Below are 17,592 nucleotides of genomic sequence, written 5' to 3'. Positions count from 1 at the left end.
CAGACAGAGGGGAAATAATAACAGAAAGAAACTTTGACCATTAGGAGTGAAGAAAGAGCAATAAAAATGGTAAATATATGGGCAAATAAAATAGATCAATCTCTCTCAAGTTCATTAAAGTATGATGATTGAAAGCAAAGATTATATCATTGTTTGATGGAATTTTCAATGTATACAGATGTATAAGACATCTACAACATAAAGGGGGGAATGTAAAGTAACCTATATGGTGGTAAGATTTCTACATTCTACTTGGTGGTAAAATACTGGTTCAAAGTACAGTGTATAAAGTTAAGTGTGGTCCATGGCTGGGTTGCTCAATGGATAGAATGTCATCCCAATGTGCCAAGTTCATAGGTTTGATCCCCAGTCAGGGCACATACAGGAAGCAACCAATGAGTGCACGACTAAATGGAACAACTAGGTGGAATGAGTTAATGTTTCTCTCTCTCTCTCTCTCTCTGTCTCCCCTTCTCTCTCCCTTCCCCTCTCTCCCCCTTCCCCTCTATCTCTTAAGTCAATGGAAAACAACTTTTTAAAAAGTTAAGTGTGTATATTGTAATCCCAAGAGCAACCACTAAAAAAAATCTATACAAAGATGTAGCAAAACAAAAAACAAAAAAACCATAATGCATAAATTAAAATGAAATAAAAATGTTCAAATTATGCAAAAGAAGGCAGTAAATAGAAACAGAAGAACAAAAACAGAATGAATAAATAGTAAAATAGTAAACCTAAATGCAAGCATATCAATAACTATATTAAATGTGAATGCTTTATATACATTAATAAAAAAATGAAGTTTTAAAATACATTAAGCAAAACTGAGAGAACTAAAAGGGGGATATCCACAATTATTTTGGAGATTTCAATACTCTGTTCTCAATAATCAATAGAACTAGTAGAAAATAAGCAAGGATATAGAACTGAACAACAGCATCAATAAACTCGTCTAGTTGATGCTTATATAACTACCTCTCAAATAAGAGTAGAATACATTCTTTTCAAGTGCACATAGAACAGTCATCCAGATAGACCACATTCTAGGTCACAAAACAAACTTCAATGTATTTAAAAGAACTGAAATCATAAACTATGTTTTCTAACTATAATGGAATCAAACTAAAAATCAATAACAAAAATAACAGAAAAATATCCAATCAGAAATTAAACAACACATTCCTAAATAATTCAAAAATATCAAATAAAATTAGGACATATTTTTAACTGAACAAAAATAAAACTGCAACATTTCAAAATTAGTTGGATGCAGGTAAGTAAGTACTTAGATGGATATTTGTAGTATCAAATGTTGGTATTAGAAAAGATAATCAAATTGGTCATTTAATTTTCCACCCTAAAAAATTAGAAGAAAAGCAAAAAAAACTCAAAGCAAATAGAAGGGGATAATAAAGATAAAAGCAGAAATCAATGAAATTGAAAACAATAGAACAAAATCAATGAAACAAAAAACTGGTCCTTTGAAAAGATCAATAAAATTAATCTAAGACTGACAAGGAAAAAAGGAGAAGACACAAATTATCATTATCATAAATGAAAGAGAGAATATTACTATAAACCTTGTATACATTAAAAGGGTAATAAGGGAATATTATGAATGGTCTTATGGACAAAATTTGATAAATTAAATAAGTCACTTTTTCAATAATCAAAAACTACCAAAAATCACTCAAAGAGAAACATAACCTCAGTAGTCCAAGAACTATTAAAGAAATTAAATTTGTGATTAAATACCCTTCAAAAAGAAAAGCTTCAGGTTTAAATAGTTTCACTGGCCAATTTTACCAAACATTTAAAGAATAAATACCACTTTGACACAATCTCAGAAAACAAAAGAGACAAGAACACTTACCAATTTGTTTTATGAGGGCACCATTATTGTGATACCAACACCAGATAATGACATTACAAGAAAAGAAAACAAGGTATTAATATTCCTTATGACCATATACACAAACATCATAAAGAGAGCATGAATAACTAATTCAGTCTACGAATATATAAAAAGAATAATACTCTGTAACCAAGTGGAGTTCATCCTAGGAATGCAAGCTCATTCAGTAGGCAAAAATCAATGTAATCTATTATATCAACAGGCTGTTGAAAAAGATCACGTGATCAAACCTGGCCAGGTAGCTAAGTTGGTTAGAGCTGATCTTGATATGTTCAGGTTGTGGTTCAATCCCCAGTCAGGGTGCATACAGGAATCAACCAATGAATGCATAAAGAAGTGGAACAACAAATTAATGTTTCTCTTTCTCTCTCTCTAAAAAAAAATCAATAAATAAAGAAAAAAAGGGGGGGAAATACCTGACATAGCAAATGATTCAGGAAAAGTACAGTATTTGACAAAAGTCAATATCCATTCATGAAAAAAAAAGTAATCTTTTCAGCAAACTTAGAAAGAAACTTTCCCAACCCGATAAAAGGCATCTACAAAAAAACCTACAGCAAACATCATTATCTATGATGAAAGGTTGAACACTTCACTTCTAGGATTAGGAACAAGACAAGGAAAATGCACTCTCACCATTCCTATTCAATTTCATTCTGGAAGTCTTAGCTAGTACAATAAGGGAACAAAACTAATGGTATACATATTCAAAACTGCTCTTATTAACAAGAAACATGATTGTGTATGAAGAAAATCCAAAAGAATCCCCAAAGAGTTTTTTTCTAGAACTATTAAGAAAGTTTAGCCAAGATCACAGGATACAAGTTCAACACACAATAATTTGGTATATTAATAATCTGGCAATCATGTTTCTATGTACTAGTGATTTGGAAAACAAAATATTTTAAAAATACCATTTACATAGCTCCAAAAATGAATATGTAGATATAAATTTAACAAATTATGTGTAGGATCTATATACTAAAAACTATAAAAAGCTAATGGAAAAAATTAAACACAGCCCTGGCCGGTTGGCTCAGCGGTAGAGCGTCGGCCTAGCGTGCGGAGGACCCGGGTTTGATTCCCGGCCAGGGCACACAGGAGAAGCGCCCATTTGCTTCTCCACCCCTCCGCCGCGCTTTCCCTCTCTGTCTCTCTCTTCCCCTCCCGCAGCCGAGGCTCCATTGGAGCAAAGATGGCCCGGGCGCTGGGGATGGTTCTGTGGCCTCTGCCCCAGGCGCTAGAGTGGCTCTGGTCGCAACATGGCGACGCCCAGGATGGGCAGAGCATCGCCCCCTGGTGGGCAGAGCGTCGCCCCTGGTGGGCGTGCCGGGTGGATCCCGGTCGGGCGCATGCGGGAGTCTGTCTGACTGTCTCTCCCTGTTTCCAGCTTCAGAAAATGAAAAAAAAAAAAAAAAAAAAGAAAAAAAAAATTAAACACAGAAATATAGGGAGAGACATACTGTCTTCATGAATTGGAGGACTCAACATAGGAGAGATGTCAGCTTCCCCAAATTGGTCTGTAAACGTAACACAATTCCAATCAAAATCCCAGAATATTTATTTTAGATATAAACAAGTTGATTCTAAAATTTCTATAGGAAAGCAAAGAAGCTAGAATAGCTAAAACTATTTTGAAAAAAAGATGAAAGTTGGGAAAACAACACTATCTGATTTTAAGACTTACTATATAGCTACAGTAATCACAATTGTGTGATATTTTGCAGGGGAATAGACACAATGGTTAACAGACACATAGATCAGTAGAACAAAAAAGAGAATCCAGAAATAGATCCAGAGAAATATATACAGCTGAGTTTCAACAAAGGTGCAAAAGTGATGGGAGAGAGGGAAAATGGCCTTTTCAACATGATATTAGAGCATCTTCAGGGGGGAAAAGCAATCTAAACCTAAACCTCATATCTTATAGAAAAATCAACTCAAAATGGAACATGGACCTAAATGCAAAACTTAAAACTATAAAACAGGAAAAAATTAAGAGAAAACTTTTGGGACCTAAGGCTAGTCAGGAAATTCTTAGACTTGATACCAAAAGTAAGATCCATAAAAGGAAAACTTGATAAATTGGATCTCATCAAAATTAAAACCTTTTCTCTGTGAATGATCCTGTTAAGAGAATGAAAAGACAAGTTATAGCCTAGCAGAAAGTATTTGCAAACTACAGATCTGACAAAGGATTTGTATCTAGAATATATAAGGGAAACTCAATAGTAACAAAACAATCAGTTAGAAAATGGACAAAATACATAAACACACTTTCACCAAAGAGGATATATAAATAGAAAATAAGCATGTAAAAAGATACTGAACATCATTAGCTATTAGGGAAATGCAAAACAAAATCCCAGTGAGATACTACCACACATGTATTAGGATTGCTAAAACAAACAAACAAATACTGACAGTACCAAGTGCTGCCAAAGATATAGAGCAGTGGTAGTCAACCTGGTCCCTACCGCCCACTAGTGGGTGTTCCAGCTTTCATGGTGGGCGGTAGCAGAGCAACCAAAGTATAAATAAAAAGATAGATTTAACTATAGTAAGTTGTTTCATAAAGATTTATTCTGCCAAACTTAGTGAAAATCCGACATAAAGTACTTGGTAAGTAATTATTATTATATGCTTTAACTTGCTGTAACTCTGCTTTATAAATTTTATAAAGTAAAGTTACTTCCTTACTTTATAAATCGCCAATACTGTGGGTGGTTAGAAAATTTTACTACTAACAGAGATACAAAAGTGGGCAGTAGGTATAAAAAGGTTGACTACCCAGATATAAAGTAACTGCAATTCTCATATACTACTGGTAGGGATACAAGATGATACAGCCACTCTGAAAAACAATACAGTTGTTTCTTATAAAATGAAACCTGCGCTTAACCATATGTCCCAACAATCTCAGCCCCAGGTATTTGCCCTAAACCAGGAGTCACTGAACTAAGATAAGCAGGTCAAATCAGGCCAAGGATCTGCCTTTGTATGACCCTCAGGCTAAGAATGCTTTCTATAATGTTAAAGAGGTTTTTTTTTTTAAAGGATATGTTACAGAGACTATAAGTGACTCACAAAGCCTAAGATATTTACTACCTGAACCTTTACAGAAGATGTTTGTCAGCCTCTTCCCTGGAGAAATGAAAACTTAAATGCACATAAAAACCTATACAATGACTTTTAATATACCCTTTATTCTTTTTGCTGAAAACTGGAAGCAAACCAAAAGTCCTTCCACCAGTAAATGGATTAACAAATTGAATGTGATACATGCATAATAATAAAATTCTACTCAGCAATAAAAGGGAATAAACTATTTACACACAAAAACTTGGAAGAATCTCAAAAGCTTTATGCTGAGTAAAAGAAGTCCATTTCACAAGGTTACATACTGTATGATTTCATTTATATGACATTCTCAAAAATATAAAATTAGGCCCTGGCTGGGTGGTTCAATGGATAAAGCATCAACCTGGCGCACTAGAGGTTGTAGATACAACCCTCAGTCAAGGCACATATCAGGAAGCAAGCAATGAGTACACAACTAAATGGAACAGCTAAGTGAAACAATGAGTTGATGCTTCTCTCTCTCTTTCTCTCTCCCTCTCTCCCTTCCCCCTTCCTCTTTCTATCTCTCTCAAATCAATGAAAAATTATATATATATATATATATATATATATATATATATATATATATATATATATATATATATAATTAAAGATACAGAAAACAGAAGAATGGTGTTTGGGGTTAAGATATAAGTATAAAGGGGCCCTGGCCGGTTGGCTCAGCGGTAGAGTGTCGGCCTGGCATGCGGGGGACCCGGGTTCGATTCCCGGCCAGGGCACATAGGAGAAGCGCCCATTTGCTTCTCCACACCCCCTCTCCTTCCTCTCTGTCTCTCTCTTCCACTCCCGCAGCCAAGGCTCCATTGGAGCAAAGATGGCTCGGGCGCTGGGGATGGCTCCTTAGCCTCTGCCCCAGGCGCTAGAGTGGCTCTGGTCGCGACAGAGCGACTCCCCGGAGGGGCAGAGCATCGCCCCCTGGTGGGCGTGCCGGGTGGATCCCGGTCAGGCGCATGCGGGAGTCTGTCTGACTGTCTCTCCCCATTTCCAGCTTCAGAAAAAAAAAAAAAAGATATAACTATAAAGGGGCAGCATGAGGAAGTTTTTGGTGTGATGACACTATTCAGTATCTTGATTGTAATGGTGGTTACACAAATCTACATATGGTTTAAAATTCATTTATACCAAAAAGTCTGGGGTTTTTTCATTGAATTTATTAGGGTAACACTGGTTAACATATAATAATTATACAGGTTTCAAGTAGGTGCCCAATTCCACAACACGTCTTTGTACACCATATTGTGTGTTCACCCCCCCTCAAGTCAAGTCTTCATCCAAAAGTCTGTTTTAATGTGTAATAATTTTAAAACAAAAAAAAATAAAAAATTCAAAGTGGTCAAACATTTGGCTGAATAAACTTAGCTTATTTTAAAGTGACTCATGAAAGAACATGAAATGCTAAAACAAGCTACCAGCAGTAATAATAGCAAAACAAAGGCAAGAATGCCAGTGCTGTTCCAGGTACAGTTTAGATTGGTTATTAACCTCTGTCATGTTGTCAGCCATTACTATAGAGATTATATTATAAAATATTGCTTATGCCAGCACAAGAAGATGCTGCTATGATTAGGTGGTAAATTTCATGGATCTGGGGGCAGATGGAGGATCATTTGACATGCCACAGATAGTGTTTGTCTGTAATATCAATGCCTCTCGACTAACATTATTAGTTAAGCTATTTAAAACTTTATTGAGAATTTGGTACAGGTTAAAACAGTGGGATACAAGTCATTCCCAGAGAGGATAAGTAGTATTTTCAATTTTCATAACCAATTCCTAAAATGTTACTGCAGAGCAATAACTGGTCCAGCATTCATTGGCAGGCACCATGGGGAGTTGGCTTTCTCTGGGATGTGCCTATCACGGGCCTTACAAACTCAGGTGTTTCTGTTAATGAAGTCCTGGTAATGAACACTCTAATATTACCTCCAGATGGTGGCAATAATGAACAATAACTCTAATCCCTCTTCATCCAGTTAAAGACTTGCTAGTCAGGTCTTGGAAACCAACATGATATTATGTTACCTTGTCATCCAAGGGCATATCTCTCTTCACCTAGTTTCTCAGCATCCATTTTTAAGCTTTTTGAAATATGATCCTTTTTAGATGAAAGAACCAAGATAGAGTAAATACTGATCATACATCTTAAAGTTCATCATATGCTCTTTCCAACATACCTGAATCAGTACAAATATCAAGAGAAGAAAATAAATGTATTTTTTTAATATCTACCTAACTGCAAGAGAGACTGGTAAATGTAGTTTAGTAATGCCCAAGAAGAGGAATTGATAGGTTTGGTGAACAACCAGCCAGTCTTTGCCACAAGCAAATTGGTGATGGTGGAGGATGAACTGGAAAGAGTCCACTTGAATAACTTTCCCCAGAGGGTGTTCATTAAGTGAACAATGTCCATCAAGAATGAAGACTATGAGCAACCATGACAGATCGAGCAATTCAGTCTCATACTATTCATCACCAAAACGCTGCAGCCCTGTGTAAACAGTTTCAACTTTCTTGGGAAGCAGCACAGCAGATTGGGAAATCCTGTCCAAGGGGTCCTATACTACAATCTGTCCCTTAATTTGGAGTTAACCCTCAAGGACCCCTACCAGTACAACTTTGGCAAATGGATGTTACTCATATACCTTCATTTGGCAAACAGTCCTATGTCCACGTTACAGTGGATACATATTCTGGATTTATAGTAACCTCTGTCAGAACAGGAGAGGCTGCTAAGCATGTCATAGCTCATTATCTGTATTCATTGTTCTATTATTGGATTTCCTAAACTGGTTAAACTGACAATGCTCCTGCATATGTAGCAAAAGCATTTACTGTATTTTGTCAAACCTTTCGAATTATGTGTATTTCTTATAATCTTTAAAGTCAAGGTATTATTAAAGGGTATCCAGCAAATATTTTAAGGTCAATTTTAAAAAAATTTAAAAGGAGGGAGTCATATCCTGGAACTCCTATGGGTCTACCATATCATGCTTTTTACTTAAAAAAAAATTTAAATTTCTTTTGAATGCTGATGAACAGGAGACGCCAAATCTTTTTCTCCTGCAAACTACTACCTTCTTTATTTGATCCAGCTAATAACACTGTTTTGTCTTTTTCCAAATAGCCCCAGATAAATGGAAAAGATTTATATAGGCGGAGGGGGATCCTCAAACCCCTTAGCAAGATCTTCTGAGCATGGTTTTTAAGATACCAAGAGGCAGGAAAAGCCCAATAGAGATCAGGGGAACTACCAGCTTTTAGGATATGCCGTTAAAGGCTCCAACACCCCAAAGGGGTCTCATAAGATGCCATCTGGGTCCTGCTTCAATAGTGGAAAGGAAGGTCATTGAGCTAAAGCCTGCCAGACTTACATGCCTCTGCTGTGAGGAAACAGGGACACTGGAAGGTAGGCTTCCCCCTCACTCCTCTAAGGGAGGGTTCAGTCTCTTCCAGCCCTGCTCCAGCCACCTATGACCTAACCTTGCCCAGAATGCTGGGGTTTGCCACTGAAGGCTGAAGGTGCCCAGGGCCGTTGTCCCCATCTACGACACTGTGGACGAGCCTAGGGTATTTCTTCCAAGAAGCAGGCAAACTGATCTCATTTGCACAAGGGCTACTTAACTATGTCTTGCTTGAATAGTCAGGTTTTTTATTCTTCCCTTGAAGATCTCTGTTGTGGGTGTTGATAGTCCCATTTTCTGCTGCTTTGTTTAATATATAGTGTTTCCTTTATTCCTCCTACCTCAATGCCCCACTCATATTTCAGGCTGGGACCTACTCCTAATTTAGAGCTCTCTTTCCCCCTTTTGCCAAATTCTATTATGAATCTACCTTTGCCACCCAGCTTGGTGTATCCCAAGGTTCTCTTTACCAAGCCACAGTCGCAGAGCTCCAGGGAAAAGCAACCTGGTCTCATCTCTCCAGACAGAGGAGAACAGAAACTCCATCTCCACACATGCTGCAGATGGCTCTTCCAGTCTACCTGAATCATTACCAGCTAGAAGCAGCAGTCATTGGGACTTGGACATGAGCTGCAAAGTATAGAATTGTGACAACAATTCCAGTGCCATGCGGACTTTTTCTGGATGTGGAGTTTTCCTGGACTCCTGCTCCTTGGGACAGCTCCTAACAGACTGAACTGGGGTTGGGTTGCATTTATCAGGGACTTGGCATGGTGTTCAGGCCAACTTGGACTTGATGAACTTGTTAAGGACACTACTCTTTTATGGATTCTTGCTGTATTGGCCAAGAGTTTGCTTAAAGGCTTTAATCACTTTTAAAAAAAATAGAAGACTGGATAAAGAAGATGTGGCACATATACACCATGGTATACTATTCAGCCATAAGAAATGATGACATCGGATCACTTACAACAAAATGGTGGGATCTTGATAAGATTATACGGAGTGAAATGGATAAACCAGAAAAAAACAAGAACTGCAGGATTCCACACATTGGTGGGACATAAAAACGAGACTAAGAGACATGGGCAGGAGTATGGTGGTTACGGGGGGCAGGGGGGAGGGAGGGAGAGAGGCACAGAGAAAACTAGATAGAAGGTGATGGAGGACAATCTGACTGTGGGTGATGGGTATGCAACATAATTGAATGACAAGATAACCTGGACATGTTTTCTTTGAATATATGTACTCTGATTTATTGATGTCACCCCATTAAAATTAATAAAAATTTATTTATTAAAATTAAAAAAAAAGAATGAAGACTATGAGGCAGAGCAATAGAACTTTGATCTCAGACTTGTTTTTAGCTGAGTTTTCCAGGAAGCAAATGCTAAGACAGAGTTAAAAATGAAGAGATTTATTGATAATTTATTTTGTAAAAGATAGGTTAGGAGTGCAGGCTAGGCAGAGCCAGTTTCAGACTACAATGAATATCTTACAGTCTTAGTCAACACAATAGGAAGCTCCAAAGCAAAGACTGGCCATTACAGGAGTTCCGTAATGCACAATCATGGCAAGGGCTTAATACTCCCACCATACTCAGTCAGTGTCTAGGAGCTACCAAGTAAATACCAATTCAATAGCAATACATGAATGAATTCCTTTTATAAAAAATCCAGAAACCAGTTAAAAAGCTCCTATACCCCAGGCAAGCATGAAACCAGTTATACTGAAGCTGATAGGAAATTTTGTGGCACCCTCTCACCATAGTCCCTCCCTCCAGCACAGTGCCACATTATTGTGAGGAGAACCCCGGCTCCTGGTTTCTCCCTGAGTGAGGAGGGGGGAAAGAAGACTAGACTGTACGTCCAACATTCTTACTTTTCAGGGGGCTACTTGAGGGACTGGTTTCTGTCTCATCTGTCTCAGAGAGCTGACAGGACCCAGCATGTTTTAAATGTCTGGGGTCACTGAAACAAAAAGAGCTGAGCAGCATGCTGCTGCTCCTGAGGACCTGCAGTATAGCAGACAAAGTTTGATACAGTTTGGCAGCTTCTCCCTCGGGGAAAGTGAAGAATGGAGTGTGTGTCCAGTGTTCCAGATTTTCCGGGGACTACCCAAGGGACTGGTTCCTGTCTCAGACCATGGGTGGGACCTAGCATACTCTAGATGCCTGGGGGCTGCTGAAAACAAGAAAGATCAGTACAGCCTGTTGCTGCTCCCAGGGCCCCATGATACAGAAGACAGAGGCCAATATGGCTTAGCAGCTTTTCCCTCAGGAGGGAAAGAGAAGAGTAGAAGCATGCATCTAACATTCTGGCTTCTTGGGGCCCTGCCCAAAGAACTGGTTTCTGTCTAACACAACTTGAGGTGCTGACAGGACCTGGCATACTCCGGATGCCTGGGGACTGCTGGGGGGGGGGAACCTAGTTGGCATGTTGCTGCTCCGGATTACCCAAAGTACAGCAGAAAGATATCAGAATAAGTAAGATATTATAAATTCCTGAATGAAAGAAAAAAAATCAAATCCCTTTAATTAGAAATCAAATGCAAAAGTCTAGAGAAGACACATCCACAAAAAAGTTTTGAGAGCCCTCCCCATAATCTCTAGCTGGGCTGATTGGTAGGGTCTTTTCTTGTACAAAGCCAGTCTGTAAAGAGTGGAAGAAGTGGCTACTTTTGTCAAATATCAATGAATATCAACAAAGTTATAAGAAACATCAAGAAATAGGGGGAATTGGCTCAATCAAAAGGACAAAATAAATCTCAAAAAACCAACCCTAAAGAAAAAGAGGTATATGAATTACCTGACAAATAATTCAAAATAACCATCATAAAGATGCACAGTGAGCTCAGGAAAATGATTCATGAATAAAATGAGTTTAACAAAGGGACAGCCTGACTGGGCAATTGCACAGTGGTTAGAGCATAGAACTGGTATGCAGAGGATCCAGGCTCGAGACCCTGAGGTCGCCAGTTTGAGCACAGGCTCATCTGGTTTGAGCAAAGCTCACCAGCTTAGACTCAATGTCGCTGGCTCAAGCAAGGGGTTACTCGGTCTGCTGAAGGCCCGCGGTCAAGGTACATATGAGAAAGGCATCAATGAACAACTAAGGTGTCGCAACGAAAAACTGATGATTGATGCTTCTCATCTCTCTTTGTTCTTGTCTGTTTGTTCCTATCTGTCTCTCTCTCCGACTCTCTCTTTGACTCTCTCTCTGCCTCTGTTAAAAAACAACAACAACAACAACAAAAACAACAAAGGGACAGAAAATATAAAAAAGAACCAAACAGAATTTTGAAGATGAATAATACAATAACTGACCTGAAAATTTTACTAGAGGGGTTTGACATCAGATTTTATCAAGCAAAAAAAAAATAAAAATAAAAAAAAATAAACAAACTCAAAGACAACTCATTTAGAAATTATCAAATCAAAGAGTCAAAATGAAAAAAGGTAAAGAAAGCCTAAGGGATTTATGGGATATCATTGAGCAGATCAATATAGGCATGGTAGTCCCAGAAGAAAACAGAAAGGGAGCTTATTTAAAGAAATAATGAGAAAGAAGGGAGCTTATTTAAAGAAATAATGGCTGAAAAGTTCCAAAATTTGGGGGAGAAAATGGCATCCACTTTCAAGAATCCCTAGGGACACTTTATATTCAAATTGTCAAAAGTCAAAGACAAAGTGAAAATTTTGAAAGCAACAAAAGTAACTCATCACATTCAGAAGAATCCCCATAAGACTATCGTAGATTTTTCAGCAGAAATTTTGCAGGGCGGAGGTGATATATTCAAAAGTCCTGAAAAATTGTCAACTAAAAATACTATATTCAGGTAATGGAGGGAGATTTGACTTGGGGTGGGGCACACACAGTGAAATATGTAGGTAATGTATTGTAGAATTGTGCACCTGAAACCTATACACTTTTATTAACCAATGTCATCCCGATAAAGCCAATAAAAATTATTTTAAAGAATATTTTACTTGCCAAAAATGTCCATCACAAATGGAGAGAAAGACTTTTCCAGATAAACAAAAGCTGAAAGAGTTCATCACCACTCAACCAACCTTACAAGAAATAATAAAGAGAGTCCTTCAAGTTGAAATGAAAACACACTAAAACAGCAACAAAAAAATATATGCTAATATAAAGAGCACTACTAGTAAGGTTAAATACATAAACAAACAGAGAATATTGTAATGCTGTAACTATGGTTCATGAGTCACTTTTAATTATGGTATAGAAGTTAAAATACAAGAGTATAATAAATAACTATAGTTATAAAAATATGTTAATGGATACACAATATAAAGATGTAAATTCTGACATCAAAAACATAAAGTGGGGGTGCACCCCCATGGAGACGAGGAGGGTGCATGAGTGGTCACTCCTTCGCCTCGTCCCTTGTGCCTGGTCAGCCATTCACTGCCGTGGAGGCCCAGGGGGGCAGAACCGCAACCACAGAACCTGAAATTTGGGGCCCGGGGCCTTGCGCTTCACACCTCAGAGGACTCGTGGTCACCTGTCTGGCTACAGCAACAAAGCCCTACAGAGGATAGTAGCAATATGGTGATGGAGTAGGCAGACATTCCGACTTCTAACTCCCAGAACTAAAGTGAATTACAACTTAATTTTAAGAACAGTCATTTTGAAAAACCAACTTTGGACTAAACTAAAAGGAATCTATAACCAAGGACCACTGAAGATATCACACTGAAACTGGTAAGAAAGGTGGAGACAAGAAAGGGCTGTCCTGTTCCCAGGAGCAAGTGGTAGCCCAGAAGGACTCTTGCAATGGGTTAGGTTGCCCAGAGAGTTTTGGTCCTCAGCTCCAAGACCAGAGCCCCAGCCTAGAGCCCCAGAGCCTAGAAGAGGTGTATGGACAGGATTTAGCTGAGAAAAGAGCAGGGGTACTGTTTTTGAGAAAGAGACAGAACTCTCAGACCCAGGCTCCATCTTAAAGGGATCGCACAGAAAACCTCGTTCACAGCCACTTACCCAGGCTACGGGAGTGGGGAACGCTGAGAGGACTGGAGTTGCCCAAAGAGAGTGTAATCTCGGAAGAGACACTTGGAGGGACAACCACCCTAACCCCTGGGCTGAGTCACTCGCCAAATCTAAAGTGATTCCTGGGAGCAGCAATACCTGCAAAGGGAAGAAATTACCCACCCACTGAAGGACCTCCTGCTCCAGTCAGACCAAAGAAGCACTTAGAAGCAGGGAGCATGTCCAGGACACAGGTAGTGAGTGCTGAGGTCTGAGCTACACCACCCCCTGCCACTGTTGAATACTCGCCAGAGGGTGAGCAGGCTGGCAGCGGTGGCGAGCATGGCTCCAGAGGTTAGGGCAGCCTGAGTGTGCACGTGCAAGCCCGCCCGCAACAGCAGAAGCCACAGCAGCTATAGTAGCGCCTAAACCCAAATGCCTGAGGCTGCAGCAGTGGTGGTGGCGAGCCAGGCCAGAAGACAGACCACACATCAGGAACACAGATGCTGCACCCACTGAACTCTTGTGGCCACACCCTACTGAGGGCTGAAAAAGAAGGGGGGAAAAAAAGTCTGGATAGAATGACACCTGAAGCTAAGGGGCAAGCCACAACTAATGCGATACCTAATCTCTGAATTACAGTATTGAGCCCAACAAGTAGCCAGCAATAAGAGGCAGCAGACAGCGGATCTCAGGGGAACTTGAACTTTTAAACAAACTTCGCTCAGGCCAAGAATAGATAAAAGCTAGCCTAGGAGTGCAGCTGATATTTACAATGGCACCTGGTCCCAGAAGATGCAGCCACAAGATTTGGATCACTTATAGCTCCAAAAAGGTTGATAAAGGCCAGTCATAAGCAGTGACCCCAACTGATCTTTACCAGGCTCCAGGCAGGGATGTCCAGGGTGGGCACATCCAGCGGCCAGATACCAAGAGCATCAGTTCAGGTGCTAACAACCCTTGTTAGAGTGGTATCTTAAGAAAGGGCTCCTCACATCTGACCCAGCTAAGACATAGAATATGCCGACATAAATAGCAAAAAGACCAGTGACAACAGACAAGTAGCCCACAGCAGATTACAAACAACAGTTGATGCCAACCCAAGAAGAAACAACACAACTGGAAATTGGAGGCAGACAATACCAACCCTAGACTCAGCTAGCTACACAAACAACACACCCAAAGAAGGAGTCTATACACAGACAAAATGGGAAGACACAGATATGCAATCCAAATGAATCAATAAGAGAAATCCCCAGAAAAAGGACAGATTGAGATGGAAATAACCAAATTACTGGATGCAGAGTTTAAAATAATGATTGTTAGGATGCTCAAAGATCTTAGAGCAACAACAGACGGACATAATGAGCACCTAAATAAAGAGATAGCAAGCATCAAAAAAACATTGAAATCATAAAAAAAAAAGTCAGAAATGACAAATACAATATCAGAAATGAAGACTACACTAGAAGGAATTAAAAGTAGGCTGAATTAAGCAGAGGATTGAATCAGTGATTTAGAGTACAAGATAAACAAAGGCACGGAAGCAGAGCAGCAGAAAGAGGCTCAAAAGTCTGAGGAAACTCTAAGAGAGCTCTGAGACAACATGAAGAGAAACACCATTCGTATCATAGGGGTTGCTCAAGGAGAAGAGAAAGAACAAGGGATAGAGAACCTGACTGAATAAATCATAGCTGAAAACTTCCCTAAATTGATGAAGGAAAAAGTCACGCAAGTTCAAGAAGCACAAACAGTCCCATTAAAGAGGAATCCAAAGAGGCCTACACCAAGACACATCATAATTAAAATACCAAAATTAAGAGATAAAGAAAGAATACTAAAAGCTGCAAGAGAAAAGCAGTCAATTACCTAAAGAGGATCCCCCCATAAGGATGACATCAACTTTTCAACAGAAACACTAGAGGCTAGAAAGGAATGGCAAGAAATACTCAAAGTAATGCAAAACAAGAGCCTACAACCAAGACTTCTTTATCCAGCAAAGCTATCATTTAAAACTGGGCAAGGAGAAATAAAAAGCTTCCTAGACAAAACAAAACAAAAAAATAAACCTCAAGGAATTCATTACAACCAAATCAATGCTGCAAGAAATGTTAAGGGGCCTGTTGTAAACAGAACCAAGGGGGGAAAATTTAGAAAAAGAAAAAATGTAGATTTAACAAATAAAATGGCAATAAACAACTACATATTAATAATAACATTAAATGTAAATGGATTAAATGCTCCAATCAAAAATCATAGACTAGCTGCATGGATAAGAAAACAGGACCCATACACATGCTGTCTACAAGAGACCCACCTCAAAACAAAAGAAACACACAAACTGAAAGTGAAAGGATGGAAAAAATATTTCATGCAAATAGAAATGAAAAAAAAGCTGGGGTAGCAATACTTATATTTGACAAAATAGACTTTAAAACAAAGGCTATAGTAAGGGATAAAGAAAGTCACTACATAATGATAGAGGGAGCAATCCAACAGGAATATATAACCACTATACATATCTATGTGCCTAATATAGGAGCACCTAAATTCATAAAGCAGATTTTGATGGACATAAAGGGCAAGATCAACAGCAATATTATATTAGTAGGGGATTTTAATATCCCACTAACATCATTTGATATATCCTCAAGAAAGAAAATTAACAAAGAAACAGCAGATTTAAAGGACACACTAGATCAACTGGATTTAATAGATATTTTCAGAAACTTTTACCCTAAAGCAACAGAATATACATTCTTTTCAAGTACTAATGGTACATTCTCTAGGATAGACAACATGCTAGGACACAAAACAAGTCTCAATTAATTTAAGAAGATTGAAATCATATCAATCATCTTCTCTGATCACAATGATATAAAACTAGAAATCAACTACAATAGAAAAACTGAAAAACATTCAAACACTTGGAGACTAAACAGCATGTTATTAAATAATGAATGGGTTAACAATAAGATCAAAGAAGAAATAAAAAATATTCTTGAAACAAATAAAAATGAACATACAACTTAAAATTTATGGGACACAGCAAAAGCAGTTCTGAGAGGGAAGTTCATAGCATTACAGGCATACCTTAAGAAGCAAGAAAAAGCCCAAATAATAAGCAACCTAACTCTACATCTAAAAGAACTAGAAAAAGAACAACAACCAAAAAAAAAAAAAAGCCCAGAGAAAGTAGAAGGAACGAAATAATAAAGATCAGAGCAGAAATAAATGACATAGAGGCTAAAAAAAACAACAGAGAAGATCAATGAAACCAAGAGCTAGTTCTTTGAAAAGATAAACAAGATTGATGAGCCTTTAACCAGATTCACCAAGAAAAAAAGAGAGAGGACTCAAATAAATAAAATTAGAAATGAGAGTGGAGAAGTAACAACTGACACAGCAGAAGTATGAAGGATTGTAAGAAAATACCATGAAGAACTGTATGCCAAAAAATTAGATAATCTAGGCCCGTGATGGTGAAACTTTTTATAAAAACGGCCCACTTTTGCAGTTCTGGTCAACCTGGTCCCTCCCTCCCACTAGTGGGCGTTCCATCTTTGCCATCATGAACCTAGGCAAAATGAACAAATTCCTCAAAACATATTATCTTTCAAAAATCAATCTGGAAGAATCAGAAAACCTAAATAAATCAATTACATCAAATGAGGTTGAAACAATTATCAAAAAACTCCCAACAAACAAAAGTTCTGAGCCAGATGGCTTCACAGGCGAATTTTACCAAATATTCAAAGAACTAACGCCTGTCCTTCTCAAGCTATTTCAAAAAATTCAAGAGCAGAGAAGATTTCCAAGCTCCTTTTATGAGATGATCATAATCCTCATTCCAAAACCACGCAAAGACACTACAAAGAAAGAAACCATAGGCCAATATCCCTGATGAACTTAGATGCTAAAATTCTCAACAAAATATTAGCAAACAAGATCCAGCAATATATAAAAAAAACATAAATCATGATCAGGTGGAACTTATTCTAAGGAGGCAAGGCTGATACAGTATTCCCAAAACAATCAATGTGATTCATCACAAAAACAAAAGGAAAGAGAAAAATCAAATGATAATATCAATAGACTCAGAAAAAGTATTTGATAAAGTCCAGCACCCATTTATGATCAAAAC

The sequence above is a fragment of the Saccopteryx leptura genome, chromosome X, assembly GCF_036850995.1.
Source record: "Saccopteryx leptura isolate mSacLep1 chromosome X, mSacLep1_pri_phased_curated, whole genome shotgun sequence".
In the NCBI taxonomy this organism is placed as follows: domain Eukaryota; kingdom Metazoa; phylum Chordata; class Mammalia; order Chiroptera; family Emballonuridae; genus Saccopteryx; species Saccopteryx leptura.
The sequence above is the reverse complement of the archived record's forward strand: the minus strand, read 5'-3'. Positions refer to the sequence as shown.